Below are 27,610 nucleotides of genomic sequence, written 5' to 3'. Positions count from 1 at the left end.
AGGTATTTTATTTCGATCGCGAAAAGAGCTCCGAACAAAACAACTTAGCACAGAAAAAGGATCCACTAGAATATCACATGGTCATTTATATTTCACTGCCAAAATAGCTCAGTTCAATGATAACAATGTTACCACACAGAATTTTTAACAGTCGTAACTGCATCTGCCATTTTAATTGTGTCACCTTAAATACCTCACACATAGCTAAATACACATATAATTCGTTTTTTGTAGCCTTCGATTATGCCGTTTTTTGCGCGAATTGTTTTTTTCACTGGGTTTTCTCATTTACAGCTGCTTAAAATTGCCTTCATATCCCGTAGTTGGGGTTTATGCGACCGATTCTCTTGTACATGTTGTTGTTGATTTTTATTGGCCATGCTATTTCGCTCAGAGGACGATGACAATGATATTGGCCCGAACATAAGACTGGAAGCTTAATTCGTAAATGTTAAAACAAATACCAGTTCATACCGAAGTCGATATTCATAATGGATTTTCGATGTCTTTTTACATTTTTGGTCATTGTTGTTCATTAGGATTCCTGCATGGGCAGGAATTTGGCAGTGGTTTGTTTTTTGGGTATTTTAAGGGTCAATGAGAGAAGTGATAATGAACAACCAGATACTAATACAAAAAGTAAATTGTTGGGATAATAATAAAACATTTTATTCGGTGAAAATACATTTGGTAGCTGAAAAACAGCAATTTCAAATTGATAATTGCTGATATATAACGGTGTTGGTTAAACATTTTTAGAAAACATAAATGATTTACAAAATCTGTATCCATAATATTCATATATCATAGCTAAGTCTTGATTCCAGAAACCTGGTTGAACGATAGAATATATAACTTCGAGAAGGAGGAATAAAAATTGGACGAAGAGGTATAAGTTAGCGATGGTACTAAATTGTTGAAAAAGTTAGAGATCAAAAGTTTTGTACCCGGTCTATAATAAATATATGTGTTTACAGTATTACAAGGCTGAAGAGTTCCGAAAAGTTCTTTAAAATATAAAAAATATTACATTTATTCAGTAGTCCGAATCAAACAATTTTGGCAATGGGGAAACAAACTGGGGACAGTCTGAAGATTAAAGGGTGATTCAAGCTTGGGAAGACTCAAAAATAAGACTTAAATATCCCGTTCCATTATTGACTCAGCGATATGAAAAATGCCGGACTCAAATCTGAAAAATGACACAGGTAAAATGTTTTAAAATCGAATCTGAAGAGTGGCGAGCAAAGTTCTGAAGAGTATCTTAATCTGAAAATCATGTCTAGAAAAATATTTATTTTATTCAAGTCTGAAACTTAAAATCCCTGACTGTGGGCAATTAAATAAGCATCCAAAACTGAAAATCACTGAAGCGAAAAATCTTCGATCTAAAATTCTAATAAAATATCCTCAGATCGCTGAAGATTGTCCGAAAAAATCCATGACAGGATTTAGACGATTCCGAACAACATCAGTAACCTCCACACCAAAACAAAGGAATATGAAAGATCGAACTATGCAGGGTTGCCCATATTCGACGGACCCATGTTTTTTTTTTTTAATCAAAGAAAAAAATAAAAATTTGGCGGTTGGCAATGTTAATCATTTAATTTGTTCCAAGTAGATTTATTTACATCAATTTTTGAATATGATATCTCTCAAATGGCCGCCTCTGGCGTTGATGACGTATTGTGCCCTTTTGCTGCATTTTCCATCGTTTTTGCCAACACTTCGGCCGGAATATCGGCTATTTCTTTACGAATGTTGTCCTTGAGCTCTTCTACGGTCCTTGGCTTGTTAACGTAAACCTTTGACTTGAAATATCCCCACACGAAGAAGTCAGGTGGCGTCAAATCGGGCGAACGCGGTGGCCAGTCCAAATCACCACTTTTCGACATCAAACGGCCCGGAAACAAATTCTTCATGAAATCGATTGTTATGCGACTTGTGTGCGGTGGAGCGCCGTCTTGTTGAAACCAGAACTGCCTCATACGCTTTCGACGAATAATTGGCATCACAAAATTGGTCATCATGTCGCGATAACGCTCCTGATTGATGGTAACAGCATGGCCATTTTCATTTTGGAAGAAAAACGGCCCAATGACCGTTTTCGCACTAACGCCGCACCAAACTGTTACTTTTTCGTCATGAAGAGGCACTTATTGAATCTCCTGAGGATTTTCAGTGGCGTTAAAACGGCAATTTTGATTATTTACGGTCCCATTCAATGTGAAATGGGCTTCATCGGACATGATAATTTTGTCCGAAATTGCTCGTCATCTTCGGCCATTTCGATGACTCTTTGGGCCCATTCCAATCGACGAGGCTTGTCCGCAGGCAACGTTCTTTGCGTCAATTGCATTTTGTACGGGAACAAATGCAAATCAATGCGAATAATCCGTTGTAAAGTGGACCGAGCCATGCCCAACTGCTGAGAACGGCGTTTTTGAGATGTTCTTGGGGACCTCTCGTACGGCAGCGATATTCTCGGCCGATCGCCTTGGTCGACTTTTATATGGCCTCTTCGGATTAGAAAGAGCCTTACCAGTCGAAAATTTTTCGTATAAACGCTTAATGGTGTTCTTAGAAGGCGCACTTCTCACATTTTTTAATGTTTTAAAAGCACGTTGAGTTTTCACAATTGACTTCTTCTGTTGAATGTAAATTTCAACTATTTCAGAGCGCTCGCGTGGCGTGTATTGGTTCATGGTAAAAATCTGCTTGTACTGACGCTTCAAACGCGGTATGTCATTAAGCGATGTGACATCTCTGTCAAAAGTTATGGCGTTGCCAGATGAGTCCGTCGAATATGGGCAACCCTATATAGGATATTTCTGGGGTAATCATTGAGTCTGAAATCTCAAATACGACAAACAAACAAAAATGCAAAACAAAATATCTCAGATCGTGGGCTAAAAATCACAATCATATGCTATTTTTTTGAATGCCAAATATTTCGATTTTATTTAGATTTGACGGAAGAGCAGTTGGGGTATTTATATTATAATTTTTTATAATATTTGCCTTTTGTTTGTTTGCACCAGAAGGATGCTGACTAAAGTTTGGAAAAATCCAAAAAATACCCATAACTGGACTGAAAAGTATTGGACAAAGTAATGAAAATATATATAGCCAAACAGGAAATTATGGCGAAGATTATTTATCCAGCACTCAAATAAACCGAAATGTAGAATTACAGTCATTTCCCATGGAAATCCTTCAAAATACCTAAAATGAGGTGGGCGGTCAAAATACCTAAAATGAGGTGGGCGGTACTTTCAATCGCCGAATAATTGCAATCATATTGGTTGAAAAATGCAGTTAAAATAATCAATATATGTGAAATGGGTTAGACTTAGGTCAAAGCAGGGATACTTATTGACAATTATCAGCCAGGAAGTATTCAAAATTAAGGACACATCCCCCATTGTCGATTTTAAATTAAAGGAAAAACTTATTTTTGAACACAGAACATCGGAATCCGAAAAGTCCAACTGCATTAAAAAGAGTACATTACATGTCTGGCTCCCGTAGGAATTATTAACTACGCACAAAAATTAAAAAATAGCGAAGCTTTAAATTATATTTTTTCATCACTCTTGGCTTGATGCTAACACAATAAATTGGCTATATTTGCAAGATTCTTGAATCAATGTACTTTGATTTAAATTAAAAACCAGTGAGCTCAGCCGTATAGTCGGACGAGGCCGACCATATGATACCCTACACAACTTTCACGAAACTATAACTTTCTGTGGTTCTATATTTTGAGTTTGGGCAATATTCCTCGATATTTGCACTCTCTTGATCGACTAGAAGTCAAAAAATATTATTAATATTCAGTACAGCCCTTCTAATTAATTTCCCTTCACCGTGGATTGTGTTGTGATGTTTGGCTTTCAATTGTCGCCTATATATCGACTCGAAAAACACAAAAAATTAAGTTTTCGGTCCACTTCATCCCAATATTATTATCTGATCATCACCGAAAATTATAGGCATTGTCCTTGACCATACCTGGATCCTCATGAAATTTCAAAGCAGTCAGGGCTATATTTTCGCCCTCTAGTGAGGGTAATGAGTTACTAAATAATATATTAATACGTAAGCACCTGTAAATATTTAAGTATAACTCCCAAATCCGAGTACATACGACAATATAGTTGGTATCAATTTAAAGTCAACCACTCCTCATGGATATACTATCAACTTCTTGGGTATATATCCTTCAGGGATAAATATATACGCTATAGAATACAAACTTTCACACAAAAGTCAGGGTCCATTTGACCCGCTAAATATTGACCGACCTTTATTCTTATTCTTTGGCCCGATTCCCTTCTAGATCGACTCGTCTAGTATACTTAAAGGTGGGTCTAGGACCAATATTTCGTGGCGTTACAAACTCTTGCATAAATCTATAAAACCTTGACAACATAATTGTGTAGAGTATAAAAAACTAAATGTTATTTTTTGAAACCGTGAAAGGGGGAGTGGGGTCGACCCCCTTAATGCTGTTCATTAGGAAAATGCACCAAGGACATTCAAGGCACTGTAATGTCAAAACATAATTTTATATGTATTTCTTTCTATGACAAAACAAAAATTTCATATGACGGCCATTTCGTTTGGAAAATGTGACTAATTCCTTTAAAAATTCCGACAATGTAATGGAATATTTATCTGGGGACTATCACAAAATTTTAAACATCTTAGTGGATCATTGCGCACTTACATTTTCATATACATATTTGGCTTGTGACAGAACTTTCGTTCCATAAACCGAGCTTAAAAAAGATTTTCAGGCGCGTTGGTCTTTTGCGCAGTTTTTCCAGTTTGAATGACCATGTCCACTTCCACTTGGTCTTTCCATCAAATTCGTGGCCTTCCCCTCCTAAGTGAACCATTAGTTGGTTCGCTTTTATATGCCTTTTGTGCTGGGGCATCCTCATCCATTCTCCCAACAAGACCTAGCCAAACGAGGCCGCTACAAATCGATACGGCTGACTATGTCGATGTCCGAGAATAGATGGTACAACTCATGGTTCATTAGACGGCAATATTTACGCAGATCGGCCCATAGATCTTTCGGAGAATTTTTCTCTCAAACACTGCAAGAGCTGCCTCATCTGCTTGCTTGCTTCAGGTCCATATAAAAGCACGGGTAGTATCAACGACTTGTAGAGTGCAGGGATGGTCCGTGTGACGAATTTGTAGGTTTTCAACTGTCAAAAAGGTGTAAACGTCGAAAATGTCATATACCTGTATAAAATGTTAATATTATACGTCGGAAATGTATGTCTGGTAAAGTGTGTGTTTGGTGTGGTGGGAGGTGGCCTTGTTTTTAAGCTGCTTACTTAGACCATAGTAGCATCTTTTAGCCAACACTATCCTTCTCCGAATTTCAAAACTGATGTCATTTGTTTTATTTATGGTTGTACCAAGGTATATAAAATCTTTGAATACCTTGAAGCTGTAGTTCCAAGTTCCACAGTTGGTCCCAGACTACTGGAGGTCTTGCGCGTTGATAACTTGAGCTTGTACTTCTCGCCAATCACTGGCAGACCCACTTTGGCAGACTCCTTCTCAATTTGTTCAAAGGTAGCTGTTACCGCTCTCAATGTTCGACCCATTATGTTGATGTCATCGGCATAGGCATAGGCGAGTTGCATATGGTGTTTGGTGTACAGGGTGTCATTTCTGTTCACCTTTGCGTCTCGTATGTCCTTTTCCAGCATGATGTTAAAAAGACCACTCGACAAACTGTCACCTTGCCTGAATAATCGTTCGGTATTAAAGGGCTTCGAGAGGCCCTTTCCAAATTTAGATGCTGAACTTGTGCCAGCTAAAGTTATCCTGTATAGCCGTATTATTTTTGCAGGAATGCCGAACGCAGACATGCCGCTTTATAATTGACGAATAGGTGAAATGTGACGATGTGTATTTCGTGCGTCTTTTCCAGGATTTGGAGCAGAGTGAAAATTTACTCAATGGATCGTTTTTCACATCACTAGCACAACGGAACTCCTGATCGTACCACGGATTATAGCAATTCGCTCATATACTGGAGTGAATCTGGAGACGAGATATGTTATTCTCTTGTTAACCGTAAATCCGCAGCCAATTTTATTCCTCGTTTCATGACAGTTATAGTACAGTGCGTTCTCGTTGGATTTACTTACGCCTATCCCTTCTCATCGCATTTCCTGTAAGGCAATAATACCGGCTTTCTACTTTTTGATTTCACCGCCAAAGTGAAAACTGCGTCTGTTCTGTACAACGTGCACACATTCCAAGTGCTGATTCGCAGGGGGTCGTCAAAAATTTTCGCTGCCTTTTCATAGTATAGTTCTCAATTTTTATAGTTCTTTTTCCATTTTTATAGTTCTTATGGGTGAACTCGCGGCACATATCAGCTCACTATTTCAAAAAATGATGAAAGTAGCTACCCCACGACACTGCGAGAAGGTCAGTGTCCACAATTGAGATGGAAGGGTGACCAAGATAAGCCGTTGATGGGCGTCTGATATCCCATACATCACATTTAGAATTACTAATTAAAATCTTAGGAATTATTTCATAAAACTATTCCAATGTACAATGTAAACACAATTTTTAATATCAAACAAAAACATTAGATAATCACACCACTACAAATTATTATTTTAATTCCGTGCATTTTTTACAATTACAATAATGTCATTTTAATATCCAAAAAATATTCAAAAGAAGAACATTCTTTAAATAATTTCGCTAATTGCCTATAATTAAGTCTAAAGTGCTTTTTTATGATCCCTGTACAACAAATGGGGAGGTTAATCAGAGGATTGGCATAGACATCACAACTAAAATGATTTCACAAACACACGCACACCCTCTCTGCTAACGAATGCAAATAAACAAAACTATTAAATTAAAATAAATGAAATCATAAAAAGTTATAAATAATATTTGTAGACACAGCCCCAAAACTCATTGTCACCGAGAAGAAAATATCACTCACCGAGTCGAAGACTTTCATCCATAATAAATATATATATTCATCGTATATTGACGCATCACATCAAATAACAACCAAACCAAAACACTATTTAACCAATTCAACCATCGCCTCAGTTCCATCTGTCTCCACAGTGAAAATGAAACAGCAGCAACAACAATAACATCAGTATGAGCAAATCTCTTGAATTCAAATTTGTCATTTGGCGGTGAATTTATGAAATTTAAACCAAAATAGCTATAAAACATACACTAATGTCGAACGGGCCGACCAAATAGTACCCTACACTATATAGGAGGTCCTCCTAAGATATTTTATGTACCGATTTAACAAATGACATCTCCGAAGATATTTGTTTTATGTGTACAATACAATGTCGGTCGAACAGACATAGCATCTGTAGTGGACCATTCGATAAATATACACATGCCATTTGGAAATCTATCCAAAATTCCAAGTCAGTCAGATAGACTTGGAGTCTTTGGTGTAACATTTATATAGCGTCCTACAAAATCATATATGAGAATTATTAGTAAATCGGAATTGATTTGAAACAAACCTCAAACAGTTCATTTTGTATTTGCAGCACAGCTCTCTTTTCAAAAATATGCTAAATATGCAAGCATGAAATCGGTCGAAATTAGAGCTATATCTAAACCTGAACGGATAAAAAAAAAACACACACACATACACACATCATTCTAGGTCCGATTTGTGTCAATCGGACAGTGTTGCGTATTTCATGCACCATTTAGATGAAATCGGAGCCATATCTACATCTCAACCAGTTTAAATTAAACTTGACACATGCCATTGTAGACTCAATTCGTCTCAATCGTCGGAACATTGGGTATTTGGTGCATAATCGTCAATAAATTGGGCGATAATATATGGGAGCTATATGGAAATCAATCGGACAAGCGTTAGATATTTGCTGCACAATTTGCATGAATTCGGACTAAGATTACAAGGACCCATATGAAAATCTGAACAGATATTAACAAAACTGTTTAGGCTGTATTCAATTTCCTCTCAATTGGACAAACGGGTCGTATTTGGTGCACGATTTAGATCAAATCGGAACAAACATATATATGGGATCTATGTGTAAATCATATCCTATTAAATACAGTAATTCCGTGATCAATCCAGAACGGACTGCAAAATTGCTTCTCCATTGTTCCATGTTTTGGTATAGCCCCCATATAATAGCAATCTATAGATATTCGGAATATTGACACATTTATCAATCGAATTTTGCTGTAATTTGGTAGTTTGGGTTGCAAATCGTCCTACCAAAAATATCCGTATTGTTTACCTTATTAGGGTAGCTCCCATATAATCTCCACCCATGATTCGGTATTTTGTTGAAATACCGATAGAGATCGCAATATTTATATATGCATTACTAGTACCCCTAGTATATTTGGTATTGCAAATTTGATGAGGATTTCGGTTACATTTTTCAAACTTGTTGGCAATAATTTTATACACTGTGCGACAAGATTTGAGGAGTTGGAAAATCACTTTTGGAAATGAATGACCAGTATATGAAAACACCAGATGGAATAATGTGCCATAGATCCCAGAAAAGATAGCTTAATATCTTGATTTGTTGATATTGAATGTATTCGAATAAGGATTTTTTGTGGAACATTTCTTCCTCCTAACCCGATTCCTTGGTTTATGGAACTATCCTTCAATTCCTACAAGATGCGATTTATCAACCTTTTTTCAATCAGAATTTCGACATCTTTATTATTAAACCAGTAAGGAAAGTAGTAAAGTCGAACGGGGCCGACTATATGACACCTTTTGCCACTTTCTGTATATTCTACATATGTATCCTAATAAACGTCGCTTTTCAAAGGAACATTTCAATGAAATTGAACGAACTTAAATATGCAATATTTATCTATAAGTAAACCGACTAACATCAATTCCAAAACATTCCATTCTGCAACATATTCTAAATTTTGTAAATAGATTTAAAGCAAACTTTACTCACGCTATTTGGTATGCTTCACTGTTTATCACTCAGGCACCCATTGATTATTTGGTGTACAATAAACATGAATAGGTCGAAATTATATGTGGAAGCTATGCTATATCTAAATCTGAACCGATTTCCAGGAAACGTCCCAGAGATTATTTTATATTAATTTCAGTACATTGTGTCAATCGGCGTAGCTATGGGTCTTTAATAAACCACTTACTTAAAATCGGACGAAACTATATACGGGAGCTATATCAAAATCTGATCCGATTTTTTCCCAATTTCCTTGGGCCAAATAAGTGAGCTGTGCCAAATTTAATCCAAATCGGATCATAAATGCGACCTGTATTATATTTACAATGTAACATCGACAGACGGACGGACGGAAATGCAAAAATCGACTCAGTGACTCAAAGTGATTCTATGCATATTCTCAAACGGAACCATGTGTCTATCTCGTTTCCTTTTGCCTGTTACACACATATGCACAAAGACATAATACCCTGTACCACAGCGTGGTGAAGGGTATACCAATAAGCAAAATTCGAGGTCTACTTATAATATATTAAATTGTCCTACTAAAAACTATCAATAGTGCTTCACTTTTTTTTAGGTTGCTTGTTCTCGTTCAACCAAATCTGCTGTGAATTTCTATTTGAGAGTCTCAATTGGTCACTTTTTAAGGTAGCCTATATAACTGCACCACGCCATAATTCGATATTTTGGGGAATTTTTTATTTTTCAACCTAATTCTATCTAATTTAATATGTTATGTTTTCATTGAGCATAAATTTATCCTATAGAATATTATTAAAATGGATCGCCTTTATGGCTTCCGCATAAGGTCCCGTCCCTATTTTCGGCATTTTAATGGGTTTGACGGCATTTTTTATTTATATTCACTGTAATTTTGCATTCCAAGTTTATTAAGGCTGCGATTTATGTGTTCAAAAATTATCAATATAGTGTTGGTTAGTCATAGCTCATCATATAAATCTCCCGCGCCCTTTTCAGTATTTTAAAGGTTTTAACCACATTTTTTCTTCAAAGTGGCTGTAATTTGGCCATCCGATTTCTTAGAGGCTGAAATGACATTTTGGCATAACTCCCATATAGACGTACCGTCATTTGTTATTCGGTATTATGTGCAATGAACAAGGGCGGTTCGGTATGTTAAAGTTTCAAGTCCAGTTTTCCAACTCGAGTGTCTGTAATTCGATATTTAATTTTCCCAAATAAACAACCTAAATGGGCCGACCGAACTTTGCGGGTCAATTAAATAAGCTGTGTTAAATTTCGTAATATTCTTATCATAATTGCGATCTGCACAAAATAAATACACATGCAAACGGACGGACATGCTTATATCGACTTAGAAAGTGATTGAGAACATGTGTATCTTTGGGTAAAATAAATGATCTATGTTCAATTTCATCCGATTCGAATAATAAATTCGACCTGTTTTTTTGTTGAATACAGGGACAAACGAACGGACCACATGACAAATTCGGAAGAGAGACTACCTCGTTTCCTTTGGCATGTTACAAACATTTGCACCAAAACATAAATCTCAATATGGTGTAGGGTATAAAAATCCGAAACTTTCATCTCATATATCCTGGACATTGATGATGAGTCTCCCCTCCCTCTGCCCTCTTTTCCCCGCATCACGTTCATACGAAAAATTTACAAATGATTTTCTTATTCTTCTTCTTCATCGTCTCACTAAGAAATATTTATTTTTTATGATGCGTGGTTATGCCACGACATGCCATGCCATACCATTGGGGATTATAAAATGCCATTTAAGTTTATTAATAATACGTTTTATTCATTTCTTGGTCTCATTTACTTGGCTTGCGTCTTTCTCATCTGACAATGTTTTTTTTTTGTTTTTGTGACAATGTTTTTTTTTTTTTTGTTTCATGAGTTTTTATTTTTAGCGGGACATTAGCTAAAAATTGTCATTTGAGGGGGAATTCTCATTTAAAATTTTCTTAAATACACAAAACAGATTTTTCACATAGAACAAAACAAGCAAAAAACCAAACAATTATAATTCGTATAGTATGGTATTGTCTTGACGGTGAGGTGACTGTGACGGTGTCTAGTCGTCGAAACAATAATAGAAAGAAAAATAATTTAAAACTTGTGTCGATGATATGTTTGTCGTTTTTTCTATTTTTTGACAACCGACATGTTTCGCTGCCCTATTAAAATGCTTTGATATATTTATTTATTATTGGATGTGGAGGAAACATAACAGATAGAGAGTGGGAAACAAGGCAAATAAACTGAACGATGACAAAGTCTACAAATTTGTGAAATTTTTCAAATAAATTATGGAAAATTTTCTTCTGAGGAAATAGAAAGGGGGCATTTGTCATATGACGGAATATAGAGTCAGGTGTTTAGTGTGAGAGTCAAATGGTTAAGTAATATTTTATATGTTTAAGATTGGTAATTAGTTTATAATAGCTGTGTTTGTATACTATGAAGATGATGTCGGTAAATTAGTATAAAAAATTGCCAATAGATCTGCGACTTTTTTAATGTACGGCATAATTAGTCGAACGTTTTTTGTTTTATATTTTTGTTTATATTATAATAATTTTATTTTTTTAAGGCACATAAAAATATTCCTTGGAGAGCAAATAAAGCACTAAAATTCTATGTCGATTTAGCCATATCCATCTATATGTTCGCATATCTAACAGTTAGGAGTTTTTAATGTATGGTAATGAAAATCAGTCTATGTTTTGGTATGGCCCTTATATTAGGTTGGAGAAAAGTAAATCCATTATTTTTATATGAACTACAAAACTTTATTTAACATGCTTCGGAATGTCCGATTTGGACAAAAATGTATGTACCGTTTTGTTGTATGATTTGTTGTCATTTTAAAGGTAAACTCATAATGCCTCTCTCATAGAAGTTCTGCTCTCTATTTGCAACCAGTGAGCGGAGGAGTATAGTCGGACGGGGCCGACCATATGATACCCTACACAACTTCCACGACATTTTGACCGGCTTGAGGTCAACAAATCCAGTATCTGGATCCTCATGGAAAATTTCAAAGCGATCAGCGCTATATTTCCGACCTCTAATGTGGTAATGGGTTACTAACACATCTGAGTACATACGACAATATAATTGTTATAATTTTAAAAGTCAACCACTCCTCTTGGATATACTTTCAACTTCTCGGGTCAATTTCTTACAGTGGTAGAATACAAATTTGGTTATTTTTCACACAAATTCAGGGTCCATTTGACCCGCTAAATACCCGCTAAACAATCTTTATCAAAACAGGTATACATAATCTTTGGCCCGATCTCTTTATCTATGTAAAAATTCCCGATATTTGGGTCATAATTGCGGCCAGAAAATCAGACAAAAATACAGTTTTGGTCCATTTCACCCCTTAAATATTAACCGATCTTTACCAAACCTATTCTACATGCAAAATTTCGTGAAGATTGGCCATAACTGAGGCCTGTATCGTGTTTACAAATTATAATGGACAGGCGGAAAGACACACATGCCTAGATCGACTCAGCTAGTCGAGATATGACGATCGGTATACTTAAAGGTGGGTCTATGACCTATATTTCGCGGCGTTACAGAATCTTGGGGCCGCACAAAACTATAATACCCTGTCAACATAGTTTTGTAGGGTATAAAAAACTCTAGTAGTCGATTTTCACAATCATCTCTAGATACCAATTTTACGCTTGGTGCCAAGTCCGGACTGTATGGCGGATGCATTAAAACTTCCCAACCAAGCTCCCGAAGTTTCTGGTGAGCCATTGTAGATTTGTGTGGCCTAGCGTTGTCCTGCTGGAACACGACACGTCTCCTTTTGGCCAAATCTGGCCGTTTCTGGTCAATTGTAAATGGTTTAAAACAGTTTTATGGTTATTTTTAGCTCCTGGGCGATGTTACGACTGCTAACATGCCGGTCATTTCGATCATTTCTCCGATTTCATCCGCATTTTCGACAGAGACGATGTTTTTGCAACAGAAACGATGTTATATTGCACCAACGGGTCCCATCGACATTAAATCCTACGTACATCGGTGATAAACCACAAACAAGCCTAAACTATAGATTAGTAGTTAAGTGATTGAATGAGTGACTGACAGATCATCGCCCAGACGAAACGGCTTAAGGCAGAAGCTTGAAATTTTGGTTGTGAGCTGTTGTTGGTGTGGAGGCGTGAGATAAGCCTGGGTTTTTGGTACGAAAAGTACTAAAATATGACAAATATGTGGCCTAGCGTTGTCCTGCTGGAACACGACACGTCTCCTTTTGGCCAAATCTGGCCGTTTCTGGTCAATTGTAAATGGTTTAAAACAGTTTTATGGTTATTTTTAGCTCCTGGGCGATGTTACGACTGCTAACATGCCGGTCATTTCGATCATTTCTCCGATTTCATCCGCATTTTCGACAGAGACGATGTTTTTGCAACAGAAACGATGTTATATTGCACCAACGGGTCCCATCGACATTAAATCCTACGTACATCGGTGATAAACCACAAACAAGCCTAAACTATAGATTAGTAGTTAAGTGATTGAATGAGTGACTGACAGATCATCGCCCAGACGAAACGGCTTAAGGCAGAAGCTTGAAATTTTGGTTGTGAGCTGTTGTTGGTGTGGAGGCGTGAGATAAGCCTGGGTTTTTGGTACGAAAAGTACTAAAATATGACAAATATGGTACCCTTTGTATTCGGTGAACGGGAAGAGCTAGAATTCTGAAATTTCGAATGTGGGTCACTGATGGAAAGAAGTACAAAAAAAGTATTTTTTGGAAATTCGAAAAGCACTTTTGTGTATGGCACTTGATTTGGTACAATTTGGATTTGGGTGTACGAAGAGAGCTGGAAACCTAAAATTTGTGATAATGGTTGCTGTTGGAATATAGAACTGAGATTTCTTATGTGTACTAAATGGTACTATATTTGGTCGAAATTGATTATGTGTGAACGGATAGGCTGGACTCCAGAATTTTGGAATTAAAATTACTGTTGGAGTGTAGGATTGATGTAGGTTAGGAAACTCGTAATTATGGGAACATAAATACCAAATATTTTATAATTGGGTTTTGTGTGAACGGATGGAGCTGGAGCTGGAATTTTGGAATTAAAATTACTGTTAGATTTGGTTGAAGGGATAGGAATGGGAACCTGAAATTTCAATTCAGATTAGTAAAATTTGAACGTTGGTTCATGGGTAGAACTAAAATCCTGAAAGTTACGTCTAAGTATACTGTCGGAGTGTAGGATTGAGATAGTTTTGAAATATGGATACGAAAAATACCCAATGCTACCAAATCTGGTACAATTTGTATTTTTGTGAATAGATAAAGCTGGATTCCGCAAATTTGAACTTACTATTTGAAAGCATGATTGGAGTAGTTTTGGAAATTCGTACTTATGAATTCGAAAAGTACTAAATGGTAATAAACATGATATTAGAGTTAGGAATAGAGGTGGAATTCGGAATTACAAAACAGCAAATTATACAGTATTATTATTTATTTGTTTTGTATTCCCTTTACGTATTCGAAGTAGCGGGCATATCGCTAGTTTCCATATATTTGAATGCGAAATAACAGTCCTTTCGGTTAGAATGGGGCTTGTTGTATGATTCATTTTGGTTGTAATGGGGCGTCAAATCTTCCCTTAAAATATTAATACATTAATAATAAAACGGCACCACCCCAATATTCCCCCTTTTTAATACCCTTCACCACACCACCACTACCCTGTACCACAGGTATTATGTCTTTGTGCATATGTTTGTAACAGGCAAAATGAATTAAGATAGACCCATGGTTCCTATTGAGAATATGCATATAATCACTTTTTAAGTCGATTTATGCATGTCCGTCCGTCCGTCTGTTGGTGTTAAATTGTAAACAAAGTACAGGTCGCATTTATAATCCGATTTGGATAAAATTTGGCACAGCTCATTTGTTTGGCCCAAGGACAAACCCTATTGAAATTGGGAAAAATCGGTTCAGATTTAGATATAACTCCCATATATATTTTCGTCCGATTTAAGGTAAATGATGCACCAAAGACGCTATGTATCTGTCGATTTGCACGTACTGAATTGAGCCTAGAATGATGTCTGCCTTGTTTCGTCCAGATTTATATATAGCTCCCATATATAGTTTCGTCCGATTTCATGTAAATGGTGCACTAAAGTCCCTATTATTTCGATTTGCACGAACTTTGGCACAGCGTCTAGAATGATGTGTGTTAAGTTTCCTGAAAATCGGTGCAGATTTAGATATAGATCCCATATATATTTTCGTCCGATTTAATGTAAATGGTGTACCAAAGTCCACATATATCTTTCGATTCCCACGAAATTTGGCATAACGTACTGAATTAAAGGAACCCCCCCCCATTCTCGATTTTTTATTTTTAAGATTTTAAATGGACTGGTAAATGAATACCAATGCTTGTTAAGGTTTGTAACTTGGCACATATATATTTGAAGATTTAAAAAGGAAGAAAAATAATTTACCAAAATTTGTTGTTGTTGTTTTGTTGTTGTTTTTTGGGTTCAAAGAAAAGTCCACATTTTCGATGGCGGGCACGATAACTCCTCACTGGAACATCGGAATCCGAAAATTCCAACTGTGTTAGAAAGAGGACATGTCTGGCTCTCGTATGAACTAGGATTATTGACTTCGCACAACAATTAACAAAATGGCGGAACTTTGAAAATTTTTTTATGAAAAATCGCCTATTTTTTACCACAAACTAAGTTAAAAAATAAGGAAGATCTTCACCGATTGGCTTTATCCTAGTTCATACGAGAGCTACACATTCCCAGAGAAACGTGTCAAAGTTTGAAACCGATTGGATTATTAGTTTTTGAGTTATCGTGCCCGCCATTCGTTTTGAGAAAAACGCGTTTAAAGTTTGAGAAACCCTTTAGCCGTCACTTGATGCTTACACAATAAATCGGCTATATCTTCAAGAGTTCTTGAGATTTTCACTTGAAATTTTGTAGGAACATTCTAGAATTAGAGTAGATTCGAATTAAATCAAAAAATTTTTTGACACCGAGAATGGGGGGGGGGGGGGGGGTCCCCTTAAGTATAGAATGATGTGTGCTAAGTTTCGGTTCAGATTTAGACATAGCTCTTATATACATTTATATTTTCTTCCGATTTTATGTAAATTGTGCCCTAAAGACCCAAAGTTTGTCCGATTGCACACAATGTTGTACAATGAACTGTTGTTAATATAAATTAAATGTAGTAATATAGTTAATCTGGCAAGCCTCGTTGAAATCGGTTCAGATTTAGATATAGCTTCTACATATATATTGTCGTCCGATTTACTGAAAATTGCACAACGTACTGAGTATAACCTATAAGTTAGATATAAATTCTGCACCAAACTCCCCAGGTGGGTCCGATTGGCACAAAATTTTGAACAACGTACTGAAGATACTATAACATAACGTGTGGAAAGTTTTGTTGAAAGCGGTTCAGATTTAGATATAGCTCCATTTATAGTTTCGTCCGATTTTAAGTAAAAGGTGCACAAAATACCCTAAGTTACGCCGTTTTCTACAACATTTTGCACCACGTACTGAAAATAATATTGCCTAACGTTGGCTAAGTTTTATAGGAATCGGTTTCGATTTAGATATAGCTCTAATACATAATACTACTGTGTGCTCCAATATAAAGCTACAGTTCCATTTTTCATATTTTATATGTTATATAGGTCCATATGTTGATATTGCTCCCATGGTCCCCTCTTATTATCGAATTTAAAGTTTTACCGTGATTTGTGATTCGGAATTGTTTGAAGTTTAAAACTTAGTTAAATATAATCACATAGCCGAAAATGGGGCAGCACAGTTTACTATATGAAGGTTCCCCCAATTTTAGTTGTAAGGTTTGTCGTTTGGAAGACCATATTTCTACAGGTCGTATATTGATGTACGTTTTTCCAATCTGAAAATATTCTGTCTCTAATAAGATGCATAGGATAAAAACTCTCCTGTGTCCATGTTTTGACCCAGCGGCATATGATGATCCCGAGAGATTTCAGGTATTTGAAAACATATCAAGTATTGGACGGTATAATAAAATCGGTTTTTTCCTCTTCACTTTCAAATATAACGACATCCTATTCGATTTGAGATTTGCTTAAGAAGTTTTCAAGATTTTGATCAAAGTCCTATTCTAAAATATTTTCAAAATCTTCAGATTTGCACAGACATCAAAAATATGTTCACCATATGTTCGAATCTTATTATATTCTTTTGCTACAATTATGTGACACTGCGTTTATATTTCCCAATAGAGGTCAATCTCGAGAATCCAAATTGTCCCCAAAAATCAATAAATATTCCATAAATGGCCAATGAATCTACACAAATTGTTTGAAAAACACCACAAATCTAAACAGATAAACAAATCGTTTAGAATATTCAAACGAAGAAAAAAATCAACAACAATAACAGCAACAAGTAAAATTAATTTTCCACTAAAGTGCTACCGAGACAAAAATCAGCCAACGCATTAAAATAAAAACAAACAGAACACCAATCGACACTAAATGGCTGTGGGCACATAAAAATACACTCCTCCTTGTGGTTGTTGTGCTTTGGATGTGGCAACGGAATGGGAATGGGACATTCTTCAATCTATCGATGCTGCCGTTGTTGTTGTTATTGTGCGTTCGTTTTTGTTCAATGTGTCTACAGGAATGTAAGCGATTTGTTGTGTTAGACATGAGTGCATGACACCAAACCTGGTATATGGTAGCTGCATCCAAACTACGACAGATGAGATTGAATGCGAATGCCCGGCATATGTGTTCGACGCAATGGCATATCGGTAGTGCTTGAAAAATTAAAGGATCCCTCCTTGGTGACAGTATTTGAAAGAAGAAAACGAACATTTGTCTCGCCCGCCCAAAAGGAAATAGCATTAAGTGATGTTACAGACCGATGATGGAATATTGGAGAGCAAAAGGGATGTACATGAAATCTTAACAATATCTTCTGAGGTGGCTTCGGATGGAACTGATGATGTCAATTATCCTACATTGATCTATGTCAATTTATTGGTGTCTCCCTAATTTATGTGCTGTTGACTGTACGCAGCAACTACCAATTGTAGTGGTGGCAGAGAAAAAAACACGCCAAATGCAAATTGTCATTACTTGTGTGTTTTTCAACGTAACGTTACTATTCAATTTTTTGACAGACAATATTTGTTTTAGATTTTTTTAAGTAGTCTGATATGTACAATAGAATTGGACGTTTGCCGATAAATAAGTATTATTTGCTAGATTTCAGATTTTTTTCTTAAAATGAAAAAATATTCATGACAAAATATTCTTTAAAAAATCCACGCCTATGGCTGTCACAATCCATGAAAAAATATTCTTTAAAAAATCCACGCCTATGGCTGTCACAATCCATGAAAAAATATTCTTTAAAAAATCCACGCCTATGGCTGTCACAATCCATGAAAAAATATTCTTTAAAAAATCCACGCCTATGGCTGTCACAATCGATGAAAAAATATTCTTTAAAAAATCCACGCCTATGGCTGTCACAATCCATGAAAAAATATTCTTTAAAAAATCCACGCCTATGGCTGTCACAATCCATGAAAAAATATTCTTTAAAAAATCCACGCCCTTGAAAAAATATTCTTTAAAAAATCCAAGCCCATGAAAAAATATTCTTTAAAAAATCAACGCCCATGAAAAAATATTCTTTAAAAAATCCACGCCCATGAAAAAATATTCTTTAAAAAATCAACGCCCATGAAAAAATATTCTTTAAAAAATCCACGCCTATGGGTGTCTCAATCCATGAAAAAATATTCTTTAAAAAATCCACGCCTATGGGTGTCTCAATCCATGAAAAAATATTCTTTAAAAAATCCAAGCCTATGGCTGTCACAATCCATGAAAAAATATTCTTTAAAAAATCCACGTCTATGGCTGTCACAATCCATGAAAAAATATTCTTTAAAAAATCCACGCCTATGGCTGTCACAATCCATGAAAAAATATTCTTTAAAAAATCCACGCCCATGAAAAAATATTCTTTAAAAAATCCAAGCCCATGAAAAAATATTCTTTAAAAAATCAACGCCCATGAAAAAATATTCTTTAAAAAATCCACGCCCATGAAAAAATATTCTTTAAAAAATCCAAGCCTATGGCTTTCACAATCCATGAAAAAATATTCTTTAAAAAATCCACGCCTATGGCTGTCACAATCCATGAAAAAATATTCTTTAAAAAAAACCCACGCCTATGGCTGTCTCAATCCATGAAAAAATATTCTTTAAAAAATCCACGCCTATGGGTGTCTAAATCCATGAAAAAATATTCTTTAAAAAAAAACCCACGCCTATGGCTGTCTCAATCCATGAAAAAATATTCTTTAAAAAATCCACGCCTATGGCTGTCACAATCCATGAAAAAATATTCTTTAAAAAATCCACGCCTATGGGTGTCTCAATCCATGAAAAAATATTCTTTAAAAAAAACCCACGCCTATGGCTGTCTCAATCCATGAAAAAATATTCTTTAAAAAATCCACGCCTATGGCTGTCACAATCCATGAAAAAATATTCTTTAAAAAATCCACGCCTATGGGTGTCTCAATCCATGAAAAAATATTCTTTAAAAAAAACCCACGCCTATGGCTGTCTCAATCCATGAAAAAATATTCTTTAAAAAATCCACGCCTATGGGTGTCTGAATCCATGAAAAAAATTTCTTTAAAAAAAAACCCACGCCTATGGCTGTCTCAATCCATGAAAAAAAATTCTTTAAAAAATCCACGCCTATGGCTGTCACAATCCATGAAAAAATATTCTTTAAAAAATCCACGCCTATGGCTGTCACAATCCATGAAAAAATATTCTTTAAAAAATCCACGCCTATGGCTGTCACAATCCATGAAAAAATATTCTTTAAAAAATCCACGCCTATGGCTGTAACAATCCATGAAAAAATATTCTTTAAAAAATCCACGCCTATGGCTGTCACAATCCATGAAAAAATATTCTTTAAAAAATCCACGCCTATGGCTGTCACAATCCATGAAAAAATATTATTTAAAAAAAAAAACCACGCCTATGGCTGTCACAATCCATGAAAAAATATTCTTTAAAAAATCCACGCCTATGGCTGTCACAATCCATGAAAAAATATTCTTTAAAAAATCCACGCCTATGGCTGTCACAATCCATGAAAAAATATTCTTTAAAAAATCCACGCCTATGGCTGTCACAATCCATGAAAAAATATTCTTTAAAAAATCCACGCCTATGGCTGTCACAATCCATGAAAAAATATTCTTTAAAAAATCCACGCCTATGGCTGTCACAATCCATGAAAAAATATTCTTTAAAAAATCCACGCCTATGGCTGTCACAATCCATGAAAAAATATTCTTTAAAAAATCCACGCCTATGGCTGTCACAATCCATGAAAAAATATTCTTTAAAAAATCCACGCCTATGGCTGTCACAATCCATGAAAAAATCCACACCTATGGCTGTCTCAATCCATGAAAAAATATTCTTTAAAAAATCCACGCCTATGGCTGTCTCAATCCATGAAAAAATATTCTTTAAAAAATCCACGCCTATGGCTGTCACAATCCATGAAAAAATATTCTTTAAAAAATCCACGCCTATGGCTGTCACAATCCATGAAAAAATATTCTTTAAAAAATCCACGCCTATGGCTGTCACAATCCATGAAAAAATATTCTTTAAAAAATCCACGCCTATCGCTGTCACAATCCATGAAAAAATATTCTTTAAAAATCCACGCCTATGGCTGTGACAATTCATGAAAAAATATTCTTTAAAAAATCCACGTCTATGGCTGTCACAATCCATGAAAAAATATTGTTTAAAAAATCCACGCCTATGGCTGTGACAATCCATGAAAAAATATTCTTTAAAAAATCCACGCCTATGGCTGTGACAGACAATCCATGAAAAAATATTGTTTAAAAAATCCACGCCTATGGCTGTGACAATCCATGAAAAAATATTCTTTAAAAAATCCACGCCTATGGCTGTGACAGACAATCCATGAAAAAATATTGTTTAAAAAATCCACGCCTATGGCTGTGACAATCCATGAAAAAATATTCTTTAAAAAATCCACGCCTATGGCTGTGACAGACAATCCATGAAAAAATATTGTTTAAAAAATCCACGCCTATGGCTGTGACAGACAATCCATGAAAAAATATTGTTCAATAAATCCACGCCTATGGCTGTGACAGACAATCCATGAAAAAATATTGTTTAAAAAATCCACGCCTATGGCTGTGACAGACAATCCATGAAAAAATATTGTTTAAAAAATCCACGCCTATGGCTGTGACAGACAATCCATGAAAAAATATTGTTTAAAAAATCCACGCCTATGGCTGTGACAGACAATCCATGAAAAAATATTGTTTAAAAAATCCACGCCTATGGCTGTGACAGACAATCCATGAAAAAATATTGTTTAAAAAATCCAAGCCTATGGCTGTGACAATCCATGAAAAAAATTGTTTAAAAAATCCACGCCTATGGCTGTGACAATCCATGAAAAAAATATTGTTTAAAAAATCCACGCCTATGAAAAAATATTAAAAAAAATTCCATGCCTATGAAAAAATATTTTAAAACCAGTGAGCGGAGCAGTATAGTTGGACGGGGCCGACCATACGATACCTTACACATCTACCACGGAACTCAAATTTTCTGCAGACGTATATTCCGAGCCTGGGCAATATTTCGTGATGTTTGCACCCTCTTGCCCGATTAGAGGTAAACAGCACCTCTTCCTCACACTGACATATTTTACGAATATTACGAGTATTCAGTACAGCTATTGCCCAGATTCCCTTCACCGTGGGTTGTGTTGTGATGTTCGGCTTTTTTTGTGGTCTATATATCGACTCGAAAATAACACAAAAAAATAAGTTTTCGGTCCACTTCATTCCAAAATTATTATCTGATCATCACCGAAAATTATAGGCGTTGTCCTTGACCATAACTGGAACCTAATGGAACATTTCAAAGCGATCAGCGCTACAGTTCCGCTCTCTAGAGTGATAATGGGTTACTAAATAATATACGAATGCGGAGATACCTGTAAATATGTAGGTGTAACTCCTATATCCGATCACATACAACAATATAATTGGTATTAATTTATTAACCACTCCTCTTGGATATAATATAAACTTCTCGGGTCTGTGTCCTTCAGGGGTAAATATAGTATACAAATTTTGTAATTTTTCACACAAAAGTCAGAGTACATTTGACCCAGGCATGCTTATTCTTTGGCCCGATCCCCTTCTCCACAGAAAATTTCACGATGTTCGGGCCATTATTGCGGCTTCTGGAGCGACCAGAAAAACCGACAAAAATTTAGTATTTGGTCCATTTCATCCCTTAAATATTAACCGATCTTTCCCAAAAACAATAGCGTCTTAATTGGCCAGAACACATCCTACATGCAAAATTTTGTGAAGATTGGTCCATAACTGTGGCCTGTGTCGTGTTTACAAATTATAATGGACAGACGGACGGACGGACACACATGTCTAGATCGACTCAGCTAGTCGAGATATGACAATCGGTATACTTAAAGGTGGGTCTAGGACCAATATTTCGCGGCGTTACAAACTTTTGGGGCTGCACAAAGCTATAATACCCTGACAACATAGTTGTGTAGGGTATAAAAATACACGCCTATGAAAAAATATTGGATAAAATCCACGCCTTTGAAAAAATATTTAAAACCAGTGAGCGGAGCAGTATAGTCGGACGGGGCCGACCATACGATACCCTACACAACTACCACGGAAATCTAACTATCTGCGGATTTTTATTCCGAATATAGGCAATATTTCGTAATAGTTGCACACTCTTGCCCGATTAGAAGTCAAAAGCACCTCTTCCTTACACTGACATATTTTCCGGATATTCCCAATATTCAGTACAGCCCTTGTAAACACTTGTCCAGATTCCATTCACAGTGGGTTCTGTTGTGACGTGGTCTATAGATCGAATCGAAAAACACAAAAAATTAAATTTTCGGTCCACTCCATCCCAATATTATTATCAGCTCATCACCGAAAATTATAGGCGTTGTCCTTGACCATACCTGGATCCTCATGGAAAATTTTAAAGCGATCAGCGCCATATTCCAGCCTTCTAGTGTGGTGATGGGTTACTAAATAATATATTAATACGTAAGCAACTGTTCATATTTAAGTGTAACTCCCACATCCGAATACATACGACAATATAATTGGTATCAATTTAAAGGTCAACCACTCCTCTTGGATATAAAATAAACTTTTCGGGTACAGGTCCTTCAGGGGTAAATATATACGCTGTAGAATAAAAATTTTGTAATTTTTCACACAAAAGTCAGGGTCCATTTGACCCGCTAAATATTGGCCGATCTTTATCAAAACATGCATGCTTATTCTCTGGCCCGATCCCCTTCTCCATGCAAAAATTCGCGGTGTTTGGGCCATAATTGCGGCCGGTGGAGCGACCAGAAAAACCGACAAAAATAAAGTTTTTGGTCCATTTCATCCCCTAAATATTAACCGATCTTTTCCAAAAACAATAGGGTTCTTCATTGACCAGAACCCATCCTGCATGCAAAATTTCGTGAAGATTGGACCATAACTGTGGCCTGTATCGTGTTTACAAATTATAATGGACAGACGGACGGACGGACACACATGTCTAGATCGACTCAGCTAGTCGAGATATGACGATCGGTATACTTAAAGGTGGGTCTAGGACCAATATTTCGCGGCGTTACAAACTTTTTGGGCTGCACAAAGCTATAATACCCTGACAACATAGTGTGTAGGGTATAAAAAGCACAAAACACTAAGTCTTCAGTCCACTACATCCCAAAATTATTATCTGATCATCCCCGAAAACAACGCCTAGTTGTCCTTGACCACAACTGGAAAATTTCAGAGCGACCAGCGCCATATTTCCGCCCTATTGTGTGGTAATGGGTTACTAAATAATATCTCAGTACGTAAGCACCTGTAAATATTTAAGTGTAACTCCCACATCTGAGTTCGTACGACCATATAATTGGTATCAATTTAAAGGTCAACCACTCCTCTTGGATATACAATTAACTTCTCGGGTCTATGTCCTTCAGGGGCAAATATATAAGCAATAGAATACAAAAATTGTAATTTTTCACACAAAAGTCGGGGTCCATTTGACCCGCTAAATATTGACCGATCCTTATCAAAACAGGCATGCTTATTCTTTGGCCCGATCCCCTTCTCCATGTAAAATTTCGCGATGTTCGCGCCATAATTGCGGCCTCTGGAGCGACCAGAAAAACCGACAAAAATTTAGTATTTGGTCCATTTCATCCCCTAAATATTAACTGATCTTTACCAAAAACAATAGGGGTCTTCATTGGCCAGAACCATTCTACAAAAATTTCGTGAAGATTGGTCCATAACTGTGGCCTGTATCGTGTTTACAAATTATAATGGACAGACGGACGGACGGACGGACGGACACACATGTCTAGATCGACTCAGCTAGTCGAAAAATATATGGGTTAAAAATTTCGCGGCGTTACAAACTTTTGGGGCTGCACAAAGCTATAATACCCTGACAACATAGTTGTGTAGGGTATAAAAATCCATGCCTATGAAATAATATTTTAAAAAATCCATGCCTATAAAAAATATTTTTAGAAATAAAAACGACTGTGAAATTATATTTAAACGGGATATACGCCTATGAAAAATATTTTAAAAAATCCACACCTATGAAAAAAAATATATTTAAAAAATTTACGCTTACGGCTGTGATAATCCTTGAAAAGTGTTCCGAATACTACAGCATCGCGAATGTTTCCTCCCATCCTACCTCCTTGCACTCTCCACTAAAAATTATTTAAAATATATTTTTGCTAATTCAATTTAAATTCCTCATAACGCTATCCAATATTTTAGATTGACCATAAAACCACCCTGCAACAATGTATACATGTATGTGCGCAACCAAAACGTATTTAAACATTCCCAAAATGTAAATGTAGACGATAATCGCGAGCAAACACATTCACACGTATGAGGCATAATAATTTGTCAAAGCGCCAAATACCAAAGCATAAGAATGTCAACCCGAGAGATACTTAAAAATTCCTTAAACATATTAAAACGCGCACGCACACATACATTCACACATAGTACACACATACGGAAGACTTGCACCGCCACATCACACCAGAAAATCCTTAATTTTATTAACCGATTGGTGAAATGGCGAGGAGAGGCGTATGAGACATCCATTCGTCGTATGTAGGGCTGCTGGCTGGTTGGCTGGCTGTGAGTTTCAGCGGCAACTGGCATGACAAAAAGTATTTCGAAAACAATTTTCCCATTAGCAATAAAGCACGATGCCGCAACTAATTAAAGTGATTTTGTTAAATAGTTTATACTTTACATTGTAAATTATTTGCATGTTCAGTTTCTCTAGTTTTTTTATGTTTTGGTTTTTTTCTTCTCAGTTTCGCTAAAGAAGGCATCTGCAAGGCATGGTGCACAGAGAAAAAAATTGGGTATGAGATTTGTCATTGATGACATTATGGGCATCCCGCCCTAATCAAATATTGGTACAAAACCAAAAAATTGCCAACCAGGGATACTCCGGTCTGAAGACACCTGGCAATAGTCTTTTCAAGGAAACAATTATACATGTCTTGCCCTCCACCACTACTTTTTATCAGTGTACCCTTCCTTCGAGCCCCTGGGTATTTCTCTCTCTCTCTTTCAGTTTTCTACTACAACAGCAAAAAATATTTTTCCGTACACTTTTCGCAATATCCATTTAATTTCTGTAAAAGCCCAGCAACGATATTTTGCAAAATTTGGAGTGTGTATGTATGTGTGTGTGATGACGACGACTTTTCTTTTTTTCTGTCATTCTGTTTGCATTGCGTATTCGTATTGCTGGCCTGCCTGCTGTTCGGTTCGCATTGCTCGGTTGCTCTATTTAATGTTCATTACAACAATTTCATTTTAATTACATCGCTGTCATTGAAATCCATTTAATGCGATGAGATTTTCAAGTAATGAAATTATGGCCAATTGAAGCTGAAAGATGTGAAAATGGAAAAATAAAAACAACAACAAAAACAACAAGAGCAGCAGCAGCAGTAGCAATAATAGTAAAAGACAATTCAACTAAGAAGATGGAATTAAACAACTATAGAAGAAAATAAATCTTAAAGGATAAGTGCCGAAGGTAGATTGAAGAGGAAAATTAATTAAATGACTTCATTTTTGTTATGACATTACAATTGTCATTGATGGGATGATATCAAATCGTGATTTCTGCTGAGAATATTGTAATTAAATGTTGAAGAAAATATAACAATGAATGAATGAAGTATAACATTGAATGTTTTAAACAATAGGGTGGCGTAGGGGATGATAGATACCAAGCAACGGCTCTCATTGGTTTTAACATGCCGAAGTCCAGGCTTATCTTGGTCCCTCTTTCATCTCAATTGTGGACAAGCCACCTGGGGAGCTATTCTCATCACCGGATGAGCTAATATGTGCCGCGAGTTCACCCATAAGAACTATAAAAAAATGGGTTGAGGTGTCGGGTTAGTTGCCCACTCTCTGAAAACACAAACTACTATGAAAAAGCTAAGAAAAAGAATACCAAATCCCCCTAATGTTGACGACCCCCGTAAACGTATAAAGGACCACGATTTGTGAATCTGCACTTGGAATGTGCGTACGTTGTACAGAACAGGCGCAGTGTTCGCTTTGGCGGATGTACTCAAGAAGTACAAAGCCGATATTATTGCCTTACAGGAAATGCGATGGAAAGGGACAGGCGTAAGTAAATCAGACGATTACGCCCTGTATTATAGCTGCCATGAAACGAGACATGAATTTGGCTGCGGATTTATGGTTAACAGGAGAATAAAAGACCTTGTTTCCAGATTCACTCCAGTAGATGAGGGAATTGCTATAATCCGTATAAAAGCGAAGTTCTTCTACATCAGTCTCATTTGCGCCCATGCTCCGACCGAAGATAAAGATGAACAGACCAAAAACATATTTTACGAGCGCCTAGAAACAACATATGACCGTTGCCCTGGCCATGACATTAAAATTCTGCTAGGAGATTTTAATGCAAAAATCGGAAGGGAAAATATCTTTGGCCCCACAGTCGGAAAATTCAGCCTTCATGAAGAAAAATCCGACAACGGCATGAGGTTGATTGACTTCGCGCAGCAAAATACATTGTAGTTGGCAGCACCAGATTCAAGCATCTCGATATACCCAAGGCCACCTGGATTTCTCCTGATCAAGCAACGAGAAAAATCGATTCGGACCATTACCTTTTGGCAGCCAATGTTCGCTCCCGTCTTAATGTAGCAGCAAAGGTGCGATCTAATGTAACACGGAAACTCGACGTCGAAAAGCTGCAAACACAACAGGTAGCAGAGGCCTACTCCGCTCAACTTACCCACCTTCTTAACAAAAGCACTCTTTGTCCCGAT

This window comes from Musca vetustissima, unplaced genomic scaffold (genome assembly GCF_032173495.1).
Source record: "Musca vetustissima isolate MV318-11 ecotype Yass unplaced genomic scaffold, APGP_CSIRO_Mvet_v1 utg6435, whole genome shotgun sequence".
NCBI lineage: Eukaryota > Metazoa > Arthropoda > Insecta > Diptera > Muscidae > Musca > Musca vetustissima.
Note: the sequence above shows the minus strand (reverse complement) of the source record.